Genomic DNA, 19,885 nt, shown 5'->3' on the forward strand with positions numbered 1-19,885 from the left:
GTAGCCTTAATTCCATAAACATGATAACAATGAGCTGAGATTTATCCAGAGCTTGTTATATGCTAGCACTTTTATAGACATTATCTTATTTAATGTCCACAGTAACCTATAAAGGAGATGTCATTATTCCAAGTTTTTCAGATGAGGAAACTGAGGCTTAAGGGGTGACGTCATTCGCCCAAATTCACACAACCAGCAAATAGCTCAGAGAGGATTAGAACTTAAGTCTGATGTCTCCAACTCCTTAGATTAACATAAAATGATCCTGTAAAGTTTGGTCTGAAATGAGATAACTTTAAAGCATCTTTTTTCTTCATACCTGAATGTTTTAGTAAACCCATATGGGACTGAGCTCAACGGTTTAAAGCAGTAGTTCTCAAGCTCTAGTGGGCATCAGAGAGAACCTCTGAAAACCCAGACTGCTGGCCTCTCTCCCAGAGTTCCTAATCCAGTAAATCTGGGTGTGACACGTGGATCAGCATTTATAGCAAGTTTCCAGGTGACGCTGCTGATGCTGATCTGGAGACCACGTGTAGAGAGTCACTGACTTAAAGGAATCATTAAAAGGTTTTGTGTTAGCTGAATTTTCTTGCACTAAGTCTCATTTTCCAAGTAAATACTCAGGAACAAAGCTGCTACGTATCAGTAAAACATTCTTGTCAGGAGATACAAGAAATGATATTATCACTTGATTTCCTAACTACCCTATTAAAAGGGTTGCTGGGAGGTCTTCAGTTGGAATGAATTGTCAGGAAGGTTAAAGAATTAGATTAGGGACTTCCCTGGTGGCTCAGTGGTTAAGAATCTGCCTGCCAGTGCAGGGGACACGGGTTCAAGCCCTGGGCCGGGAAAATCCCCCGTGCCGTGGAGCAACTAAGCCCGTGCGCCACAACTACTTGAAGCCCATGCGCCTAGAGCCTGTGCTCCTCAACAAGAAAAGCCATTGCAATGAGAAGCCCGTGCACCACAACGAAGAGTAGCCCCTGCTCGCTGCAACTAGAGAAAACCTACATGCAGCAACAAAGACCCAACGCAGCCAAAAATTAAATAAATAAATTTATTTTTAAAAAAAAAAAAAAAAGAAAAAGATTTAGGTTAGAGGGACTTCCCTGGTGGCACAGTGATTAAGAATCTGCCTGCCAATGCAGGGGACACAGGTTTGAGCGCTGGTCTGGGAAGATCCCACATGTCATGGAGCAACTAAGCCCATGTGCCACAACTACTGAGCCTGTGCTCTACAGCCCGCCAGCCACAACTACTGAGCCCGCGTGCCACAACTACTGAAGCCTGCATGCCTAAAGCCCATGCTCCACAACAAGAGAAGCCACTGCAATGGGAAGCCCGTGCACCACAATGAAGAGTAGCCCCTGCTCGCCTCAACTAAAGAAAGCCTGCGTGCAGCGACGAAGACCTAACACAGCCAAATATTAAATAAATAAATAAATAAATTTATTTTAAAAAAAGATTTAGGTTAGGGCTTCCCTGGTGGCGCAGTGGTTGAGAATCCGCCTGCCGATGCAGGGGACACGGGTTCGTGCCCTGGTCCGGGAAGATCCCACATGCCGCGGAGCGGCTGGGCCCGTGAGCCATGGCCGCTGAGCCTGCGCGTCCGGAGCCTGTGCTTCGCAACGGGAGAAGCCACAACAGTGAGAGGCCCGCATATCACAAAAAAAAAAAAAAAAAAAAAAAGATTTAGGTTAGAAAGCACAGGCTGCAGCAGCAAAAACAAATAACTCCAGGCATTTCTTCTGTCCATGAAGCAGTCTTCTTAAGACTGCGGGTCCTGGGCTTCCCTGGTGGCGCTGTGGTTGGGAGTCCGCCTGCCGATGCAGGGGACACTGATTGCTGCCCCGGTCCCCGAAGACCCCGCATGCTGTAGAGCAACTGGGCTCAAGTAAATGAAAAAAAAAAAAAAGACTGAGGGTCCTGAGGGAGAGAGTGTGAGTGGCTGAGCTTAGGTCACATGTTTATTCCTGAGCCAATCACTATGGACAGAGAAATGTGATGCTCTGATTGGCCAGACCTGAGTCACATGCCTACTCCTAAAGCAGGAAGTGACCTGGACTCCTGGAAATGAGTTCCACCCAGGTGCAGAACCTGAAGAGGGGTTGGGAGTGGTCCCCCTGGAGGAAGCCTGGGGATGAGGACACAAGAAGGAAGGGTAAATGGATGCCAGGTGCCACACATGCCCACGTTTCTAGTTGCCAAGCAACCTTTTACCTTTTAGTTCTGGTTACTCTTCTTTCCCACAAAGTTCTCCTAGCTCAAGGGCTGACTCTTCCGTAGATGGAAGGGTGCCAAACCCTGGAAGCCTTAAGGGAAGTGGAAAGAGATCTAGGCTAGAGATTTGGGTTTTAGTCCTCTTCTGCCACGAATTTCCTTCCCTCTGCAAGTCTCTTTTCCTGTCAGCTGTAAAATGAGGAGACTGGATAGGGTCCCTATGGGTGCTTGCAACTCGAATAGGCTGTGGTTCTGGGCAGTGTCTTAGGCAGTGGGGCCCTCCCAGTGCCTTGCAGTATCTCAGAAATGAAGGCAGCTTTCTCTAAACATGGGCAGTCCCTGCCATGAAATGACACAGCTTGCTAGAAAGAGCCTCAATCATGGCATCAGACAGACTGACTTCTCAATTGCCTGTGTGACAAAAAGATTAGATTCAGGAAATCTTTCTATATTAGCTCACAAAGAGCGTCCTTGTTCTTTCATAGGTATGCGTGGTATCCTTATCGTATAACCAAGTAGACATTTAGGTTCTTCCAGTCTTTTGTTATTCTAAACAGTGGTGTAATGAATTATTTTGATGATCGAGGTGTCGAGATTCTCCTGGTTCCTTTAAGGAAAGTAGATTCACCCTCCTGATCTCATTTTTCAGTCACTGTGAGTTGAGGGCATGTGCATTTGTAAGTTTGTTGGATACTAATATTCGGCCCTCTGTGGACTTCCACAAATGTTTATCAAGTGCCCACTTCAAGCTAACACTGTTGTGAAACGCGAGGGATACTGCAGTGCCGTGACAGATCCCGCTCTTCTGGGGACACAGTCTGGTTGGGAGCGGGGTAAGAGACCAGCGATCAACTAGAATCCAAGTGAATGAAGAAGAGAATTTCAGATAGTGATCAATGCTGTGGAAAAAAAAAAAGAGTCAAACCTAGGTGGTGTGATGGAGCATTTCAGTGTACCGCTAAAATGGGGACCAGGCATGTTCTCTCTTGGATACCTGAGTTGAGCTTGGGGGGATGGTTCCAGAAGAGGTAAAACTAAACCCAGCACTGAATTTGTGTCATTTGTGAAGCTCTTTCAGACTTTCCCCATCAATTGGTTCCCTAAATAGCAGGAATTACTTTCTTGAGGTGGGGAGGTTGGAGACATCTTCTTTTCTCTCTCTCCCTCTAATTCTGTTTTTGTAAAAGAGAAAAGAATCTTCAACCATCCACTACAAGGAGGGTTGCCCCTCACACTGAAGAGGACAGACCACGGGGCAGTGGCCTTGGGACAATTCCAGGGAGGCCTCAGCTCAGTAATTCAAGCCACCTGAGCTCAAGGTTTTCATCTCATCTGAGTGGCCCGCAGGCTGCAGAAGTGCCCATGGTGACGGCAGCTCGGCTGCGAGGGTTCCAGGGCATCCCTCTGTTCTTTAGGCTTTCCTCCCTCAACTGTCTCATTCGGATGCTCTCAGAGCCATAAAGCCCTAGTGTTGGAAACATGGACAGGAGCCCTGTGCATGGAAGTTGGCATATCCCCTCCATTCAAGGATAATATCAAAAACTTTGAGCCATCCGTCCAGCACCAGCAGGAGACCAATCAGGCCAAAGCCAGTTGCTTTGCCAAATGGGTGTGTCTCTCCCACTCCCTGCCTCTACACTTCCTTTCCTCTGGTGGCATAATAGGCAGTTCCTTGCTGTTTCTGCCTCTTAAAATCCTTCAAGTCCCGGTTCAAGTGCCCCTCTTCCATGAGACCCCTGCCTCCTTACAGCTTAGTTGAAAGCTTTGAGCTTGGGGCAGGCATCGTCTTTATTCCGTACAAGGTCCTTTGGGGCAGAAGCCTTGACAGCCTACCCACTTCTGTCTCCCCCAGAGCCTGGAGCAATAGAACTTTGTCCCTCGTAGAACCCTAACACACGTGTGCTGTCCGAGGAGTGAAAGAGCTGCCCCTGGCCTGTGAGGTGACACCATGTCCATAAGTGTGTGAGCTGGTGATAGTTAGGGGACGGCGATTAGCATGTTGTTACTTGAAGTTGTTCTAGCGGATCTATTTTCCATCCATGTCAGCACTCTCTTGTTTTCTATTTTGAGTCCAGTTTCACCAGAATGATTAAACAAAGGGGAAATCATCAAAAACCACAGCAGAGCCTGAAGGGGCGAAGGAAAAGGCAGAAATAAGCATGTGGGGTTGAGGGGAGGGTGATAAAAATACAGTCAGCGAGTGAGAGGCCTAGGGACTGGGCAGCCTGGACACAAGCTGAAGCAGGCTGCGGATGCAAAACAGCACCATGTTGCAGAGTCTTTGGGGGAAGAGCTTTATAGGAAGGGGGGCTGAAGTCCAGAAAACTTCACCCTGGGAACGGGTCAACTGTCCTGACTTGTAAGAGAGGAAAGCCAAAATTGCTCCAGAATTTTTTTTTTTTTCCTGGAGAGAAGCATGAACAGCAATTCCAGCTGAAGGGCCTGTTTCCCCCTCCCATCCCCCATGCCTTGGGCTGGGCGCGCGGTTGCTCTCCCTGAAGACGGGGAACCCATGCGAGCATTCTGTTCCCAGGGCTGCTGGGAGAGAGGGTCTGTTCTCCCGCGTCCCTCCCCTTGGTAGACAGGGCTGACCTCGGACATTCCCCACTGCAAAGAGTCTGGGTCCCTAGTGGGTCATGCAAGTGTCACGGAGGGGGGGTGCCTCCAAGTGGAAGAGCCCTGAAAGGAGCAGGAACCCACAGCACCCAAGGGAGATCCCAGAGCCTAAAGTGGCCTAGGGCAGGGGTTGAGGGAAGGAGAAAGAAAGAGGCTTGGCTGCTTCTGGAGCTTTTGCTGATGTGAGCTTTTTTTTACCAACGCTTTTGGTGAGAGGCCCAAAGCTCTTGCTTTGGTACCATGGACCCCATACCGTCTCCTCCAGAGACCGCAGAGCTGGCTATAGCCACTCACCACATGTGGCTCTCGAGAGCTTGAAATGTGGTCGGTCCAAGTGGAGCTGTGCTGTAGGTGTAAAATACACCCCGAACGTGAAAATCTTTGTGTGGAAAGAGAATGTAAAATATCTCATTAACTTATCTTATTAACATGTTGATGGGGACTTCCCTGGTGGCCCGACGGGTGAGACTCCGTGCTGCCAACGCAGGGGGCCTGGGTTCGATCCCTGGTCAGGGAACCAGATCCCACATGCACGCTGCAACTAAGAGTTCCCACGCCGCAACTCAGACCTGCAAAATAAATAAATTAATTAACATTAAAAAAGTAAATAGATAAAAATAAATTAAAAATTATAAAAATAATGATTACATGTTGAGTCGACAATATTTAGATTGTTGAGTTAAATAAAATACATTATTAAAACTCTTTTAACCTGTTTCTTTTTTACTTCTTTTAATGTGGCTGCTGGTGAATTTAAAATTACATATGTGGTTTGCATTCTATTTCTGTTGGCCCGTGATGCTCTAGAGTGTCTGTGCCTGAGGCTGGGGAGAGACCAGCAAATTTTAAACTGAGATGTGTCACTGGTTTAAATATTTAAAAAGCTATTTTAAATATGAATCACCTTTGACCAATAACAAAAATCAGGGGGTCATAGGGAGAAAGGGGTTCTGCCACATTTACTGTGCCAGGAGATAGACCCCAAATCTGGAAGAGGACTCCCAAGAGAGTGGAGCTCAACGTTCATTCTACATGTATCAAAAAATACAAACATTGAGCTCTTTACTATGTGCATGTTCTAGGGGCGAAGGATCCAGCAGGAAACAAAGCAAAGATTCTTGCTCTCAGGGAGGGGGTAAATGCTAGATGGGAGACAGACAACACACAGTCTAAATGCACCTAAGAAATGTAAGAAAAAACATAACATGTTCAAAGGGGATAAGTGACGGGGAGAAAAGTAGTGCAGGTAAGAGGGGTTTGAATTTAAATATGGTGGTCAGGGAAGGCTTCATGGAGAAGGTGACATTGGAGCCCAAACTTAAGGAGGCGAGGGAGTGAAGTGGCAGGTCTGGGAGGGAGCGTTCCAGCAGAGCAGGCTGGAGGCTGGAGGGGGCCTGACGTGCTTGGGGACAGCAAGGAGGCCAGTGTGGCCGGCATGGAGTGCGCAGGGGAGAGTATAGGAGGAGATGAGGTCAGGAAAGTAGCAGGAAGCAGACCACTCAGGACCCTGTCAGCCATCACAATGGCTTTGGGTTTTACTGTGAGTGAGATGGGGCACTTCGGAGAGCTATGAGCTGAGGCAGGGTGCACTGACTTCCATTTTAACAGGATCACTGTGGCTGCTGAGTAGAGAACAGACTCTAGGGGGCGTTGATGGAAGCGGGGAGACCAGTTCGAAGGTCAAGCACCCTTAGGGTAAGACGAAAGGGAAGGGTGGTCCACCTGGGAGGTCAGAGTGGAGATGAGTGACGAAAGTTGCCTGGGCGGCCCTTTGGGTTTATTTCTCTCCCCGCAGCGGAGGAGGCTCTAGGCAGGGACAGCCGACTCTCCATTTGCACACCCCCCATGCTTTCCTCTCTGTCCTCACCGACGGCCACGCTGGCTGGAGTCCTTGCTGGTCTTCTGGTTCACCAAGCTCTGTCCTGTGGCAGGGTGTCTGCTCTGTCGAGGCCTCTGCTCTCCTTCGGGCCGGTGCCTCCCCATCATTCAGGTCTCAGCTCCAATGCCACCCTTCAGAGAGGCCTCTCCCCCAACAGAGCCTCCAGGAGCCCATTCCCCACGTCTATATTATATACTCCGTTTTATTAACTTCGTTGCATCAGTCACTGGCTGACATGATGCCTTTATTTGCTTACTCCTTCCTTGCTTCTCACCTGCCCTAAGGGTGGGGACTTGGCCACACCACGTCCCCTGTGCCTAGGACAGCACGCATCACATCTACAGCCACCAGCCAGCGGTTCTTGCCCTTTAAACTTGAGGTCAGGAGGCAATAGGCACAGAGTCTGGTGCTGTGTAAACTGGGTGCCCTTGTTTGCTATGTGACCTCAGGCAATTTCATCTCTTTAAGCCTCAGTTTTGCCATTTGTAAATTGGGGATAATGTGTGTATTCACCTCATTGGGAAATTTTAAGGAGCGAGTGACAGGATGCATATAAATTGGGAAATCCAGTAGCCGCAACTATTCTAATTATTAACAACTGCCTATTTGCAGCATTTGCATTTTCCTATTGTCTAATTAATCTTCTCTCAAATGTTCTGAACTCCATTTCCCCTGCTTAAACCTTCAAGAAGAGTGTTGTCCAGTAGAACTTTCTTCCATAATTGAAATGCCCTATGCCTGTGCTGTCCGGGACGGTAGCTACTAGCCCCACGTGGCTATTGAGCACTTCATACGTGGTTATCACGGCTGAAGAGCTGACTTTTACATTTTATTTCATTTTAATTAATTTACATTTACCTTTAAACAGCCGCATGGAGTTAGCAGCTACCATTTTGGACAGGGCAGCTCCAGAAACTACCAGTGATGGGAAGAAAAAGCTTTAAATAAATGCAGTACTTTTAAAGCGTTCTTTACAGATCTAAACTTACTATATCCATTTTGGAATACTAGAATATATCATGTAAACTTTGATTTGCTTACAAAATGTTGGGATGTTTAAATATACGAAAGTCCTTAACAAAAAGGGACATCTTTTTTTTTTTTTTTTTGCGGTACATGGGCCTCTCACTGTTGTGGCCTCCCCCGTTGCGGGGCGCAGGCTCAGCGGCCATGCTTCACGGGCCCAGGGGGATCTTCCCGGACCAGGGCTCGAAGCCGTGTCGCCTGCATGGGCAGGCAGACTCTCAACCACTGCGCCACCAGGGAAACCCGAAAGGGACGTCTTTTCCCTTCACTTTCTTTCTGCTCCTCCGCTTTCTCCTTCCTCTTACTTCTTCAAATCCAGCTATTAAGCTTCCGTTCCTGTTTTTCTTTTCTTTCTGGGGCCTCCATTCTCTAGCTGGAGCTGAGAGCAGCCTCGGTGGATGGAGGGTTGACAGGGAGGAAACTGCCTTGATTCATTTCTCTTCTGCTGTCCAACAACACACGGGCACCGTCTCAGGACTAGGAGAGGGCTGCTGCTTTTGCTGTTCCTTAGATTCAGGTAATACAGAACAAGGCAGGACAATCCAGTTGTAAAATCATGAATTTTTGAGCTGAGAAGTTCCTTAGAGATTGTCTGGTCCAATCCCTTCATTTATAAGTAAGGAAGTAAAAACCCAGAGAGGGGAAGTGACAACCAAAACCTGGGATTCCTGACCCCCTAGCCCTCTGCTTATTCTATAACTCACAGTGGACAACCCACATATTTTTCCAATTCTTTTTCTTAAAAACAAAAGCAATTAAAACTCAACTACACTAAAGCAAACCAGACTTTTAGATTTTGTTTTTCTATCCCTAAGCCTTTTAGACAGATCTCAGTAAAAGTTTTTGGTCTTGATGCATGGGAAAAGAATTAAAGACATCCTTTGAGTTCCTTTTGAACGAAGAACGACTGTTCTATAAATGTTTTAAAATGTCGCATCATGTTTAAAATCCTTATTATAAATAAAAATTACTGAATATTGCCTGGTGATTGTCATTTATTTTGTGACTTTGCTTTTTTAAAAAAAAGCCCGTGCCTGAATGTTGGTGGAAAGCTACCAACCAAAGTAATAGCAAGAGTTTTCATTTCATTTTCAAAGCGACTAACGAAGGCATACCAAGGAATTTTTCATATTAAACATTCATCTGATATGGAAAAAAACCTTTAACAAACAGCATGCAAAATAACTAAATTTAGTGGAGTTTGCATAAGAGTACCTGTTTTTCCTAGCAATTTCCCTGTACTTAGTGGTTAGATGTTAAAGCTTTAGAGGAAAATCCTTGCTCTGACACTTAGAAGCTGTTTGAAACTGGGCAAGTGAATTAACCTTTCTGAGTTTGTTTCTCTATCTTATAAAATGGGGTTCATAATAGTATCGACCTCAAAGAGTATCTGTAAGGATTAAAAGAGAATCTATGTAAAGCTTATAGTATAGTACTTGACACATAGTAAGCATTCAATAAATCATTATACTTATTACATATTACTATTATGAGATGTGAGCTTTGCAAATTTAGTGCTATGCAAAAGAAATTATTTTAATTATATTGATATTTAAAAAACATTTTAATTACTAAAAATACCTCAGATTCTTTAAAGGAAATTTTGACATTAAAGAAAAATGTGGAAAAAATTAAGACCACTCATAATGTCACCATTCAGATGCAACCACTGACACCTTTTTTAGTTTATTTCTTCTCATCTTTTTCTAGATGCAGCATAGTTTTACCCTGTATATATCAGTTTAAAATTGGGTCTCTGTCTTTAACATTATTTCATTATCTTCATGTTGTTTGTTAGAACAAATTTATAGCCCATTCAAAGCAAGCCTATGAGACTTCATGTGTGTCCTCCTATTGAATGTCCCTCCTGTCTTGCAATTCATCTTATCCTACTGTATTTTTATGGATCTCTGTAACTTGTAACTTGTCTAATATTCTTTTTTGAGTTAGCAGAGTAGAAATCAATGACTCTCAATCCGGACTGCCTTTTAGAAGCACCTGTAGAGCTTTAAGAAAATACTAATATGCAAGCAATATCCCAATTTAATAAAAATTTCTAGGGGTGGGTCTTGGCATCAGTACTTTTCAAAAGAACCCGTGTTTGTTTATTCAAATAAACAAATAAATACATGATTATAGTAATTTCTAATGTATAGCATTATTGCATACCCTGCCTAAGCACATACTTTTTAAAAAAAATTATTTATTTTTGGCTGCATTGGGTCTCTGTTGCTGCACACAGGCTTTCTCTAGTTGCGGCAAGTGGGGGCTACTCTTCATTGCGGTGGTTTCTCTTGTTGCAGAGCATGGGCTCTAGGCACGTGGGCTTCAGTAGTTGTGGCACACCGGCTCAACAGTTGTGGCACATGGGCTTTGTTGCTCCGTGGCATGTGGGATCTCCCCGAACCAGGGATCGAACCCGTGTCCGCTGCATTGGCAGGCGGATTCTCAACCACTGCGCCACCAGGGAAGCCCCTGTTTTTTGTTTTTAAACTCAACAGCCACTCGCTGCAGCCACGGGGAATTCCCTGGCAGTCCAGTGTTTAGGGCTCTGGGCTTCCACTGCAGGGAGCACTGGTCCGATCCCTGGTCGGGTAACTAAGATCCCATATAAACAAACAAACAAACAAAAAACACCCGAACTTTGGTGGTATTGCATGACCTGAATCTAATTATTAGGAAACATCCGACAAAACCAAATAGAGGCATATTCTACCAAATATCTGGCCTGTGGTCTTCAAAAATGTCAATGTCTTGAAAGACACAGAGGGACTTCCCTGGTGGCACAGTGGTTAAGAATCCGCCTGCCATTGCATGGGACACGGGTTCAAGCCCTGGTCTGGGAAGATCCCACATGCCGCAGAGCAACTAAGCTACAACTACTGAGCCTGCGCTCTAGACCCCGCGAGCCACAACCACGGAGCCCAAGTGCCACAACTACTGCAGCCCGTGCGCCTAGAGCCCTGTGCTCTGCAACAAGGTGAGCCACCGCAATGAGAAGCCCGCACACTGCAACGAAGAGAAGCCCCGGCTCGCCACAACTAGAGAAAGCCTGCGCGCGGCAATGAAGACCCAATGCAGCCAAAAAAATAATAAAAATAATTTTAAAAAGAGAGTGAGCCAAGAATACTGAAAAATAAAAGACAAAGAAAAAATTTGAAACTATTCCAGAGTAAAGGAAAGTAAAGAGACAGCACAACCAAATGTAAAATGGGATGTAGGATTTTGTTCTGCTCTAAAGAGACTGTTGAGATAATTTGAGAAATCTGAATAAAGTCTGAAGATTTTATAATATTACATCACCATCAATAAAGTATTTAGGGATAAAAGGGCTTCATGTTTGTAGTTTACTCTCAAATGATTCAGAAAAAAATATGTATGTATTACATATGTATGTATGTGTGCATGTATTGTGTGTGCAGAGAGAAAGAAAATAATAAAATGAATGCGATCAGTTGTAAATACCTGGGGAATCTGGGTGAAGATACAGTGTTAATTCTTGTGTTATTCTTCAACTTTTTTGTAATTCTGAAATTGTGTTAAAATAGATAAATTTTTAAAATCCTAAACTTTTACAAAGTCCTAAAAATGGAATAAAGTAGGGACAGAATTTAAAAATGCAAAAACCACCTTATTTTTGTTGTTTTAAAAATAATCTGTAGCTATATGGAGAGAGATCTTACTTAAGAAGAGACAGTTGTCAGCATATAGGCGAGGGAGATCTGGGCTTCTGTTTAAGCATCTGCTGATTTAAGGATCCAACAAGTATGCTGGCAGAGTATGTCCAATAGAGGGCGGTGCAACATTATGAAGAATAAATCACATCCCATGGGTTTTGGGCAACATTACTTACAGTGGATTCTAAAGTGTTTACAAATAGAACAGAGGCATTGAGAATCTTAGAGCTGAAGTTTACCTGCAACCCATTTCACAGATGCACAAACTGAGATTCAAAGAAGGGAAAAAAAACTTGCCCAAAGTCATAGCCACCAGCAGCACAACTGCCTTGCAAATAATAACCACAGCTATGATTTATTGAAGGCTTACTACATGCCAGGAACTGTATGTACTAAGCACTTTACATGCATTATTTAGGTAATCACACCTCCACCCCCATCTTTTTTTTTTTTTTTCAGTTATGTAGCTGAGGCTCACAGAAGTCAGTAACTTATCTGATGGATGTCACTAATCAATGAGATTCTGGAGGTGCTCATAGCTAACATGCCATTCTATCCTACAGTTTTGCTGGTGTACCTACCCTATCCTTGAAGAATCAATCACCTAATAGGGGAAGGCAGAACACAGCCCTCAAAACAGAAATTCATCTCAGCACCTACTGATGGATACACATACACACACAAGTAACCAGAGATTGAGTGAAGAAAGATTTCAAGGACTGAAGAAAGCAGAAAAGAAAGGTGCCATTGAAATAGTAGGGGGGGGGGGGGGGGCGGGCGGTGAGTGGTGTGTGCAAATGGATGGTTTAGAGATGGTGAAGAGAAAGCAGAGAGTAGAGTAGAGGCGGAGAGGAAATGGCGGGGAAGAGCACAGAGTCTTGCTGGGAAGGCGATGAGTCTAATATCTTGACGCCTCCTTTCTCTGCTCCCCTTATGTCCCCTCTAACGAAGCCGTCATTAGCTGGGTTAGATGGATCATGTTCGCTCTACTTCTAGAAACATCTGTGATGCCCCCACTTCTCTCTGTCTGCACTGCCTCTCCCTGGCTCAGGCCACATCACCCCTCACCTTGACTCTTAAAAAGCCTCTGAACTGGCCCTCTTGCTTCTCTTCTTGTACTGTCCACAACTCACTCTCCACACTACAGCCAGAGTCATCTGTTAAAATATGTATCAATCACGTCACTCTCCTATGAACATCTTCTAACGGCTTCCCATATACTTAGAATAAAATCCAGACTCCTCACCAGGCTCGGCTTGAGCTGACCCCCGCCTACCTCCTTGACCTCATCTCCCACCAACCTCTTCCTTGCCCGCATTGATTCGGCCATACTGGCCTTTGTTCCACCCTGAGCACATGTGAAGCTTGTTGCCACCTTAGGGCCTTTGCAACCGGCTCTCGTTTTTGCCTGGAACCCTCTTCCCAGGTCTCCACATGGCTGGCCCTTTCTTCTCACTCAAGTCTTCCCTAGATGTGGCCCCACAAAGAGACCTTCCTGATCACAGGATCTAAGATCGTGCCACCACCTTTCTACCACTGCATCCTGCTTTGTTTGAGCTATTGTATATGCTACTGTTACCAAAGTGCAAGTGCTGATTTTCTTATCATTATCTGAAGTAATCTTGTTAACTTGTTTCCTTGCTTATTGTCCAACTTTTCCCCTCTAGAATATATTCTTCTTGAGGACAGAACTTGTTCATCACAGCAGCGCCTACAGCTGTGAGTGCCTGGCTTATAGTAGGAAATGTATTACATTGTTATCAAATGAATGAACGAATGAATGAGTTGAATTGACTGGAGCAGGGAATTCTTGTGCAACAAAGCAGGGTGGGGTAGGGAAGTATGTTTGAAAGGGTCACGATAAGATTGAGGAGGGCCTCAAATGGTAGGCTAACCCCTCTATGCGTAGGCTGTAGTCACTAGGGAGCCACTGAAAGTTTTTGATTTCCTGAAAGCAAGGTTTGTTCATTTAGTTTCCAAGCAGTGTGTAAGATGGATTGGAGAGGAGAGCTTGGAGATGGACAGTTGAGTTAGGAGACTAGTGGAAACCCAGCCAAATGCAGAGTAATGGTGTAAAAACTAAATAAATTGCCTGCTTTGACCATATAACAAAAACAACTACCACAACTCATTGGTATATAGAACTTACTGTGTCAGCAGACCCACCTGCAATGTCCACCAGTGGAGTGCAGTCTGAAAGAAGACTGGAAATGGAATCAGATGGAAAGAGGTTTCCACTTGTCCTGATTCTGCAGTTACGGTTTATGGGTAACAGCATTTGAGTCAGTCTTTAAAGGGTTAACAATCAGGTCACAGGATTTAAGAATTTAAAAAAGTCTGAGCCCCAGAAGGGAACCAGTCCACATCTTGTCATTTTCTCATAAGGAAAAATGAGATTAGAGAAGGGAAGTGACTTGCCCAAGGCCAGGAGGCCAGGAGAGCTTCCTCTGTTTTCCAGAGATGCTTCATGTCTGAGTTAAGTTTCTTCACCAAGAAAATGCAGAGGATCTTCTGCACAGGATCAAGTAGATACTGTGAGAAGGCTTTGCAAACTGTGCAATGAGGGGCTCCTGTGATATTTGATTATTATCTGGCCATAACTGCCAGCTGGTCTTTAACTCAGGTTCAGATTCATTCTTCCAACACATTTTATTTAGAGCTTACTAATGCCTCTTCTCTGCACTGGAGACACTGCAGTGAACGCAGCGCCTACAGGCCCTAATCCTCCCAGGGCTTAACATTCTAGGGAACTGCGTGTGTGGGTGTGTTTGTGGTGTGGTGATAAGTGCTACGGAGAAGAGCAAAGCAGGAAGGGGAATGGGGAGTGGCCAGAGGTGGGAGAGGGGCTAGAATTATACACAGCGGGGGTCAAAGAGGGCCTCTCAGAGAAAGTGACCCAGATCCTGGGCTGCACCTAGCACAGTGGAGGGGAACTTTTAAAGTTAAAATAAAAATGTTTGGAAAGGAAAATGCTTGTTCTTGGGCATCAGAGTCCCGAGGGAAAGGCTGATTTTGCTCGGATCTGCGGTGATGACCATCGGACACTGGCTCGGAGCGTAGGCTGCAGAAATGACACCCTTGTCATCAGCGTCCTCTTAGACCGTCCGATGTGACTTTATGCTTCCTTCTCACAAACAAAACCTGAGCAAAACCCTTAAAGGGGTTAGCAGAAATAATTAGCATAAAGACATCCTCAATTCTGGGTAATTAAGGAAGAGGCAGGAACCCACACTGCAGCCCTACTCTCTCCTAAGGGCAGTGCTAGGCTCCTACACACCCATCTCATTTGATCCTTCCTCCAGGCAGCCCTGCGAGGGAGGTATTATTGTTCCCATTTTGTAGATGAGGAAACTGAGGTTCAGAGCACCCGTGTGACTTGCCCAGCGTCAACACAGCTGAGAAATGACAGACCAGAGATTTAAACCCAGGCCAGCCTGGGTCTTTATCCTGTGTTCTCTCTGTGAGGTCACAGCCCCTTCCCTGGGTTGAGAGGTGGAGTGGTGTTGTGTTTTTTTTTGTGGTACGCGGGCCTCTCACTGTTGTGGCCTCTCCCGTTGCGGAGCACGGGCTCCGGACGCACAGGCTCAGCGGCCATGGCTCACGGGCCCAGCCGCTCCACGGCACGTGGGATCTTCCCGGACCGGAGCACGAACCCGCATCCCCTGCATCGGCAGGCGGACTCTCATCCACCGCGCCACCAGGGAAGCCCCGCCCCCTGGAGTGGTTTTGAAAGCAACTACTGAAACCTTTCCCAGAAGAGATGCAGAAATTACATAGTCCAACTCCTTCACTTCACACAGCAAATGAGTTAACTATACGAACGTGCGCCTAAACACCTGGTAGCCATGAATGGATGTTGCTTTTCTGTCTTTGCAGATTAGAAACCAACGGTTTAGAGAAAAGAAGTTACTTCCCTGGGGTTTAAACAGCAGCTTAGCAGCAAAGCTCAGAGGCTAAGGCAGCCTCAGGACTTCTACATCTTTTCACTACTCTCTGAGCCCCTTAAGGCTTAGAGGTCAAAGACTGTAAGAGTCAATGACAAAGAGAAAGAGGAAGAACTGTCAGGCCTACAGAGCAGTGATCTTTTAAGGCTTCTCTCAAAATGATCACTACAGGGGAATGGCCGGGGTGGGTGGAGGTCTGGGGCCAATAACGTGGAGTAGCCATGAGCTGGTGGGCTAATGCTGAAGTCACTACTGAGATAGTCGTGGCTGCTGGTCTCTTGTGCTGCAGGGACTGACGCGTGGCACATCTGACTTGCTCTTCAGAGTGCTTTGCTTCCAGAGGCAGGTGTGGCCCTGGTGCCAGCTGACTGTGAGCTGGTGGTCTTGGTTCCAAATTCGCATTCACGAGGTGAACCCAAGTAACGGTAATAACGGCAACAGCTAACATTTAATGAGTGTGCATGTCTGGGGTGCGGCTGGGGCTAAATCAGGAGGAGGAGGGCTCTTCCCAGCACCCGGTCAGATGACTTGAATTTTCTTCCCAGTTCACAGATGAGAAAGCAAAGAAAGGCTCCGGGAACTCCAAGGTCATATAGCCAGGGAAGGTTAGAACTCTAGTCGGTCTAAGCTCCATTTCCCCATTTTATGTTGGGTGTGTGAGTGTATATGTGTGTGGGGGGGCTTAATTCCTTCTTCCATCTTAATGAGAAAATGCTGCGGGGCGGGGGAGGGGCAGGGCAGAGGGAGGTGGGAGGGAGGAAGGCCTCTGGCAATTTCCGTTTCTAGGGGTAAAGGCTCCATACTTTCGGAGCTGTCTCTCTTTGGGAAATTCACCAGGACGGGCCTTTATACAAACATGAGGCAAGTCCCCGCCCGTCGTCCTCGGGGAGGGGGTGGGGTCACCCCAATCTCTACGCAGACGGAGCGGGATCTCTTTAATGATGTGAGTCTGTCTTTTTAATCACCCTTCACCCTTGAGGAATGGGGGGGAAATAATCTTTTCCTGGAGCGAGATTCTAACTGGACATGAGGTGCCTCCTTGGGAGGTTTGTGAAGATTGAATAATGGAGATGAGGAAGGTACTGCGGACCCTTGTGACTGATTGCTTTGAGCCATCAGTCATTCGTTAAGTCACCCAGGCTCTGCTAGGCTTTCGGAATTTACCCCCAGCTGAACTTTGGGAGAGTTGAAAGGGCAGCAAAGCAGCCCTAAATAGGATCACTAAGCTTGTAACCGACCGCTATACCTGTGAGTGCCACCTGGAGTCTTGACGTCAGGGTGGTGGGAGAATGGGGCCTCTGGGTCGTGTCAATATTTGGATAGTTTAAAATCAGGATGATCCAGTGGGCGGTAAGATAAATTTACAGTTCGAGTCTGGAATCAGGGAAACGCAGCTTGGAGACGTGTTTGGTGAGTAGAGGTTATTTTTAAATTTGAATAGAAATGCCTTTAGGTGGGGATTGCATTCCCGACTTCCTGGGTTCTCACCACTCCTTACTGGCCCCATCGGATTTATGTAGTTACATTACCGGCCATCTGCCCAGCCCTGTGGCTAACAGAGTTTTTCCACCCTAACAGTGGATGTCTCCAAGTTTTGAGAGTCTATTAATTCAAGTATAAACGAACCAAAGGCAGATGTGCAGAATCTGGTAATGGTTTTAAGCTTTGAACTTCTCTCTGATTCTCACTGGAATGAGGTAATAATGGTGATCTTTACTGGTGATCTTTATTGATGACAATAATAATTGGTGATAAATAATAGCGAATTAAGTTGACATTCATTTCCATTCGTTCCACATGTTTATTGAGAACTGCTATGTGTCAGCACTTTTCCAGGTCTCGGGAATACAGCAGTGAAGAAAACAGCCAAAAATGGAACTTGAATTCCAGGGTGGATGGAGGGAGACAGACAGTAGAGAAGATACATGATTGAAATGCATGGCGTATTAGACAGTGATAAGTACTATGGAGACAAAGTGGGAAAGAAGGTAAGAAGTTTCGGGGGAGGAGGGCTCAGATAGGGCGGCCGTCGTGGGCTTCACTGAGAAAATGAATCTTTAGTAAAGACCTGAATTAAGCGAGGGAGCTGCCATTGGGGGCAAAAACATAGGCAGAGAAAGCAGCAAGTGCAAAAGTCCTGAGGTGGGACCAGGCCTGGGGTTTTAGAGGAGCCCTATCAACATACCACGCACTGTTCTAAGCTATTTCACTTTCCGTGAGGGAGGTAACGTTATTGTTCCCATTTACAGATGGGCAAACTATGGCCAGAGAATCTAAGAAACTTGCTGTGGGTTAGATAAGAGGTGGAACCAGGCTTCTAACCCAAGCTGCCTAACTCCAGATCTTGGGCTTTTAAATACTAAGCTGTGTTAAAGAGATCAGACCCAGGTACTGAAGATTTACACCTCCAGCTATAAGCAGCCTTCCAAGCCACGGAAAACCCTGGGTGTGGTGGGAGGAGAGGGAGTGACTCAGACCTTGGCTGTCTTCCTGCTGAGTCACCGCCGATGGGCCATGAGAGGAGTCGAGTGGCACTCAGGCCTCTCACCTCCCCACACTGGTAGGTTCCTGTCTTCTGGGGGAGATACCTGGCAGCAGACCTGAGCCACACATGGTTGGTGGACAAGTTCGTCTGACTTTCCTAGCAGCTCTGTTGTGCACCTGCGGGTGGGCTCCATTTCCTGGTGTGACCCCGCAGCCAGCAAGAGGGAACACTCCTGCAGGTTGACTTTCTGCCCACCCAAGCTCTGCAGCCTCCAACGTGTCCTGGATGGACACATTCCGTCCCTCGTCAGGCTGGCTGTTTTTCATCTCAGGTGAACTCTTCAAGAACAGCTGTGTGCTTTTGCCTTGCCACTACAGAGAGCAAGGTGCAAAGGGCAGCCACACACATTGCCCTGGGGCTCACCCTCTTGACACAGTCATTCAGGAAAACAGCGAGGAAGGAATGCGTAAGTACTACAGCAGGTATGTCAAGTTTGTTAAGATTTCAGGACAGGGATTGACGAATAACAGTAGCTAGCACGGACTGGGCACTAACTGTGTGCCCGGCAGTTTCGAAGTGCTAACCATGGTATATCTGATTTTCATAGTTCTCACAATACCTAGTTAGGGAAGTGCTTCCCGTTGTACAGAAAAGACAACAGAGGCTCAGAGAGGTCACACATAGGAAAGGGCAGGAAGGACAGTGCGAATAAAATCCTGGAGTCAGGAGAGTACAGGCCTGGGCTTCCCTGGCAGTCCAGTGGTTAAGACTCCGTGCTTCTGGACTTGCCTCGTGGTGCAGTGGTTAAGAACTGCCTGCCAGTGCAGGGGACGCGGGTTCGATCCCTGGTCCGGGTGGATCCCACATGCTGCGGAACAAACTAAGCCCGTGCGCCACGACTACTGAGCCTGAGCTCTAGAGCCCGTGAGCCACAACTACTGAGCCCGTCAGCCACAACTACCGAAGCCCGCGTGCCTAGAGCCCGTGCTCCGCAACAAGAGAAACCACCACAATGAGAAGCCCGCTTACCGCAATGAAGAGTAGCCCCCACTCACTGCAACTAGAGAAAGCCCACGCAGAGCAATGAAGACCCAACACAGCCAAAGATTAAAAAAAAAAAAAAAAAAGACTTCACTCTTCCTCTGCAGGGGGCACGGGGTTCGATCCCTGGTCAGGGAACGAAGATCGTGCGTGCTCCGTGACGTGGCCAGAAAAAAAAAAAAAAGTACAGCCTGGATTTAGAGAGCTATGAGGATCTGGAGCAAAAGAATGGAGGAGGGGGGAGGATAGTGACAGATGAAGCTGGAGAGGACCAGTGGGACCAGACTATGGAGTTTGGACTTGAGTTTATAGTGGCAGGGAACCACTGAAGATGCTCCATCATGTTTCTCCTTGGTGCCCCAGAGGTATCACACCTTCGTTGCTTTGGTTTAGTGTCACCTTGGAGCATGAATAGTGGAGATTGAACAAACAGCGGGAAGAACTCATACTGTCTGTGTGGTGAGATCCCTCACTGGCTCCTCACTCACCAAGCATCCTCTGTATTTGTTGAACCTCTGCTGCAGAGTGTCCTTAGATAAGAACTGTATGTTCCTAGGAATGTGCTGTCCACAGCTGGCTGGTCCTCTCCACTCTGGCCATGCCCACCTTCCCTGATGCACATCTTTTCCTGGCCTTCACCTCCTTCCTCCCCAATTCTAATGTGCACATAAGTTGCTTTCGCCTAGCTGGCATTTCCACTACTTTTGCAAAGCTTCTCTTCCCTGTGCTTCTTCTGTGATCTAGCCGGTTTGCCTCACAACACTTTCTTGTGGTAGACACCATTAGTTACCTACCCAATCTAGTCTCCTTCCTTCCTGGCTTAAGAAACCCCAGTTTTGTTCAGGCTGACCACATGGCCAGCCCAGGCCATGGATCATGATACATCTAAGCCAATCACATCCCTATTTCTCACTTTTCTAGACTCCCTTGCAGCTAGGGTATCCACGTGACCCAGTTGTTGCCGATAAGACCTGAGGGGACGTCTGCTCTGGGGCTT

The 19,885-nt window shown here is 46.6% G+C and overlaps 1 long non-coding RNA gene across 1 annotated transcript in view; it reads left to right on the plus strand.

Annotated features, from left to right (window-relative positions):
• Positions 1 to 18,313, plus strand: part of LOC131759999 (uncharacterized) — a 77,017-nt gene extending 58,704 nt beyond the window's left edge. Inside the window, exon 3 of the long non-coding RNA XR_010841250.1 lies at positions 17,188 to 18,313. This is a non-coding gene — a long non-coding RNA (uncharacterized lncRNA). The remainder of the gene's footprint in view (positions 1 to 17,187) is intronic.
• The last annotated feature ends 1,572 nt before the right edge of the window (positions 18,314 to 19,885 follow it).

Source organism: Kogia breviceps, chromosome 7 (genome assembly GCF_026419965.1).
Source record: "Kogia breviceps isolate mKogBre1 chromosome 7, mKogBre1 haplotype 1, whole genome shotgun sequence".
Lineage (NCBI taxonomy): Eukaryota > Metazoa > Chordata > Mammalia > Artiodactyla > Physeteridae > Kogia > Kogia breviceps.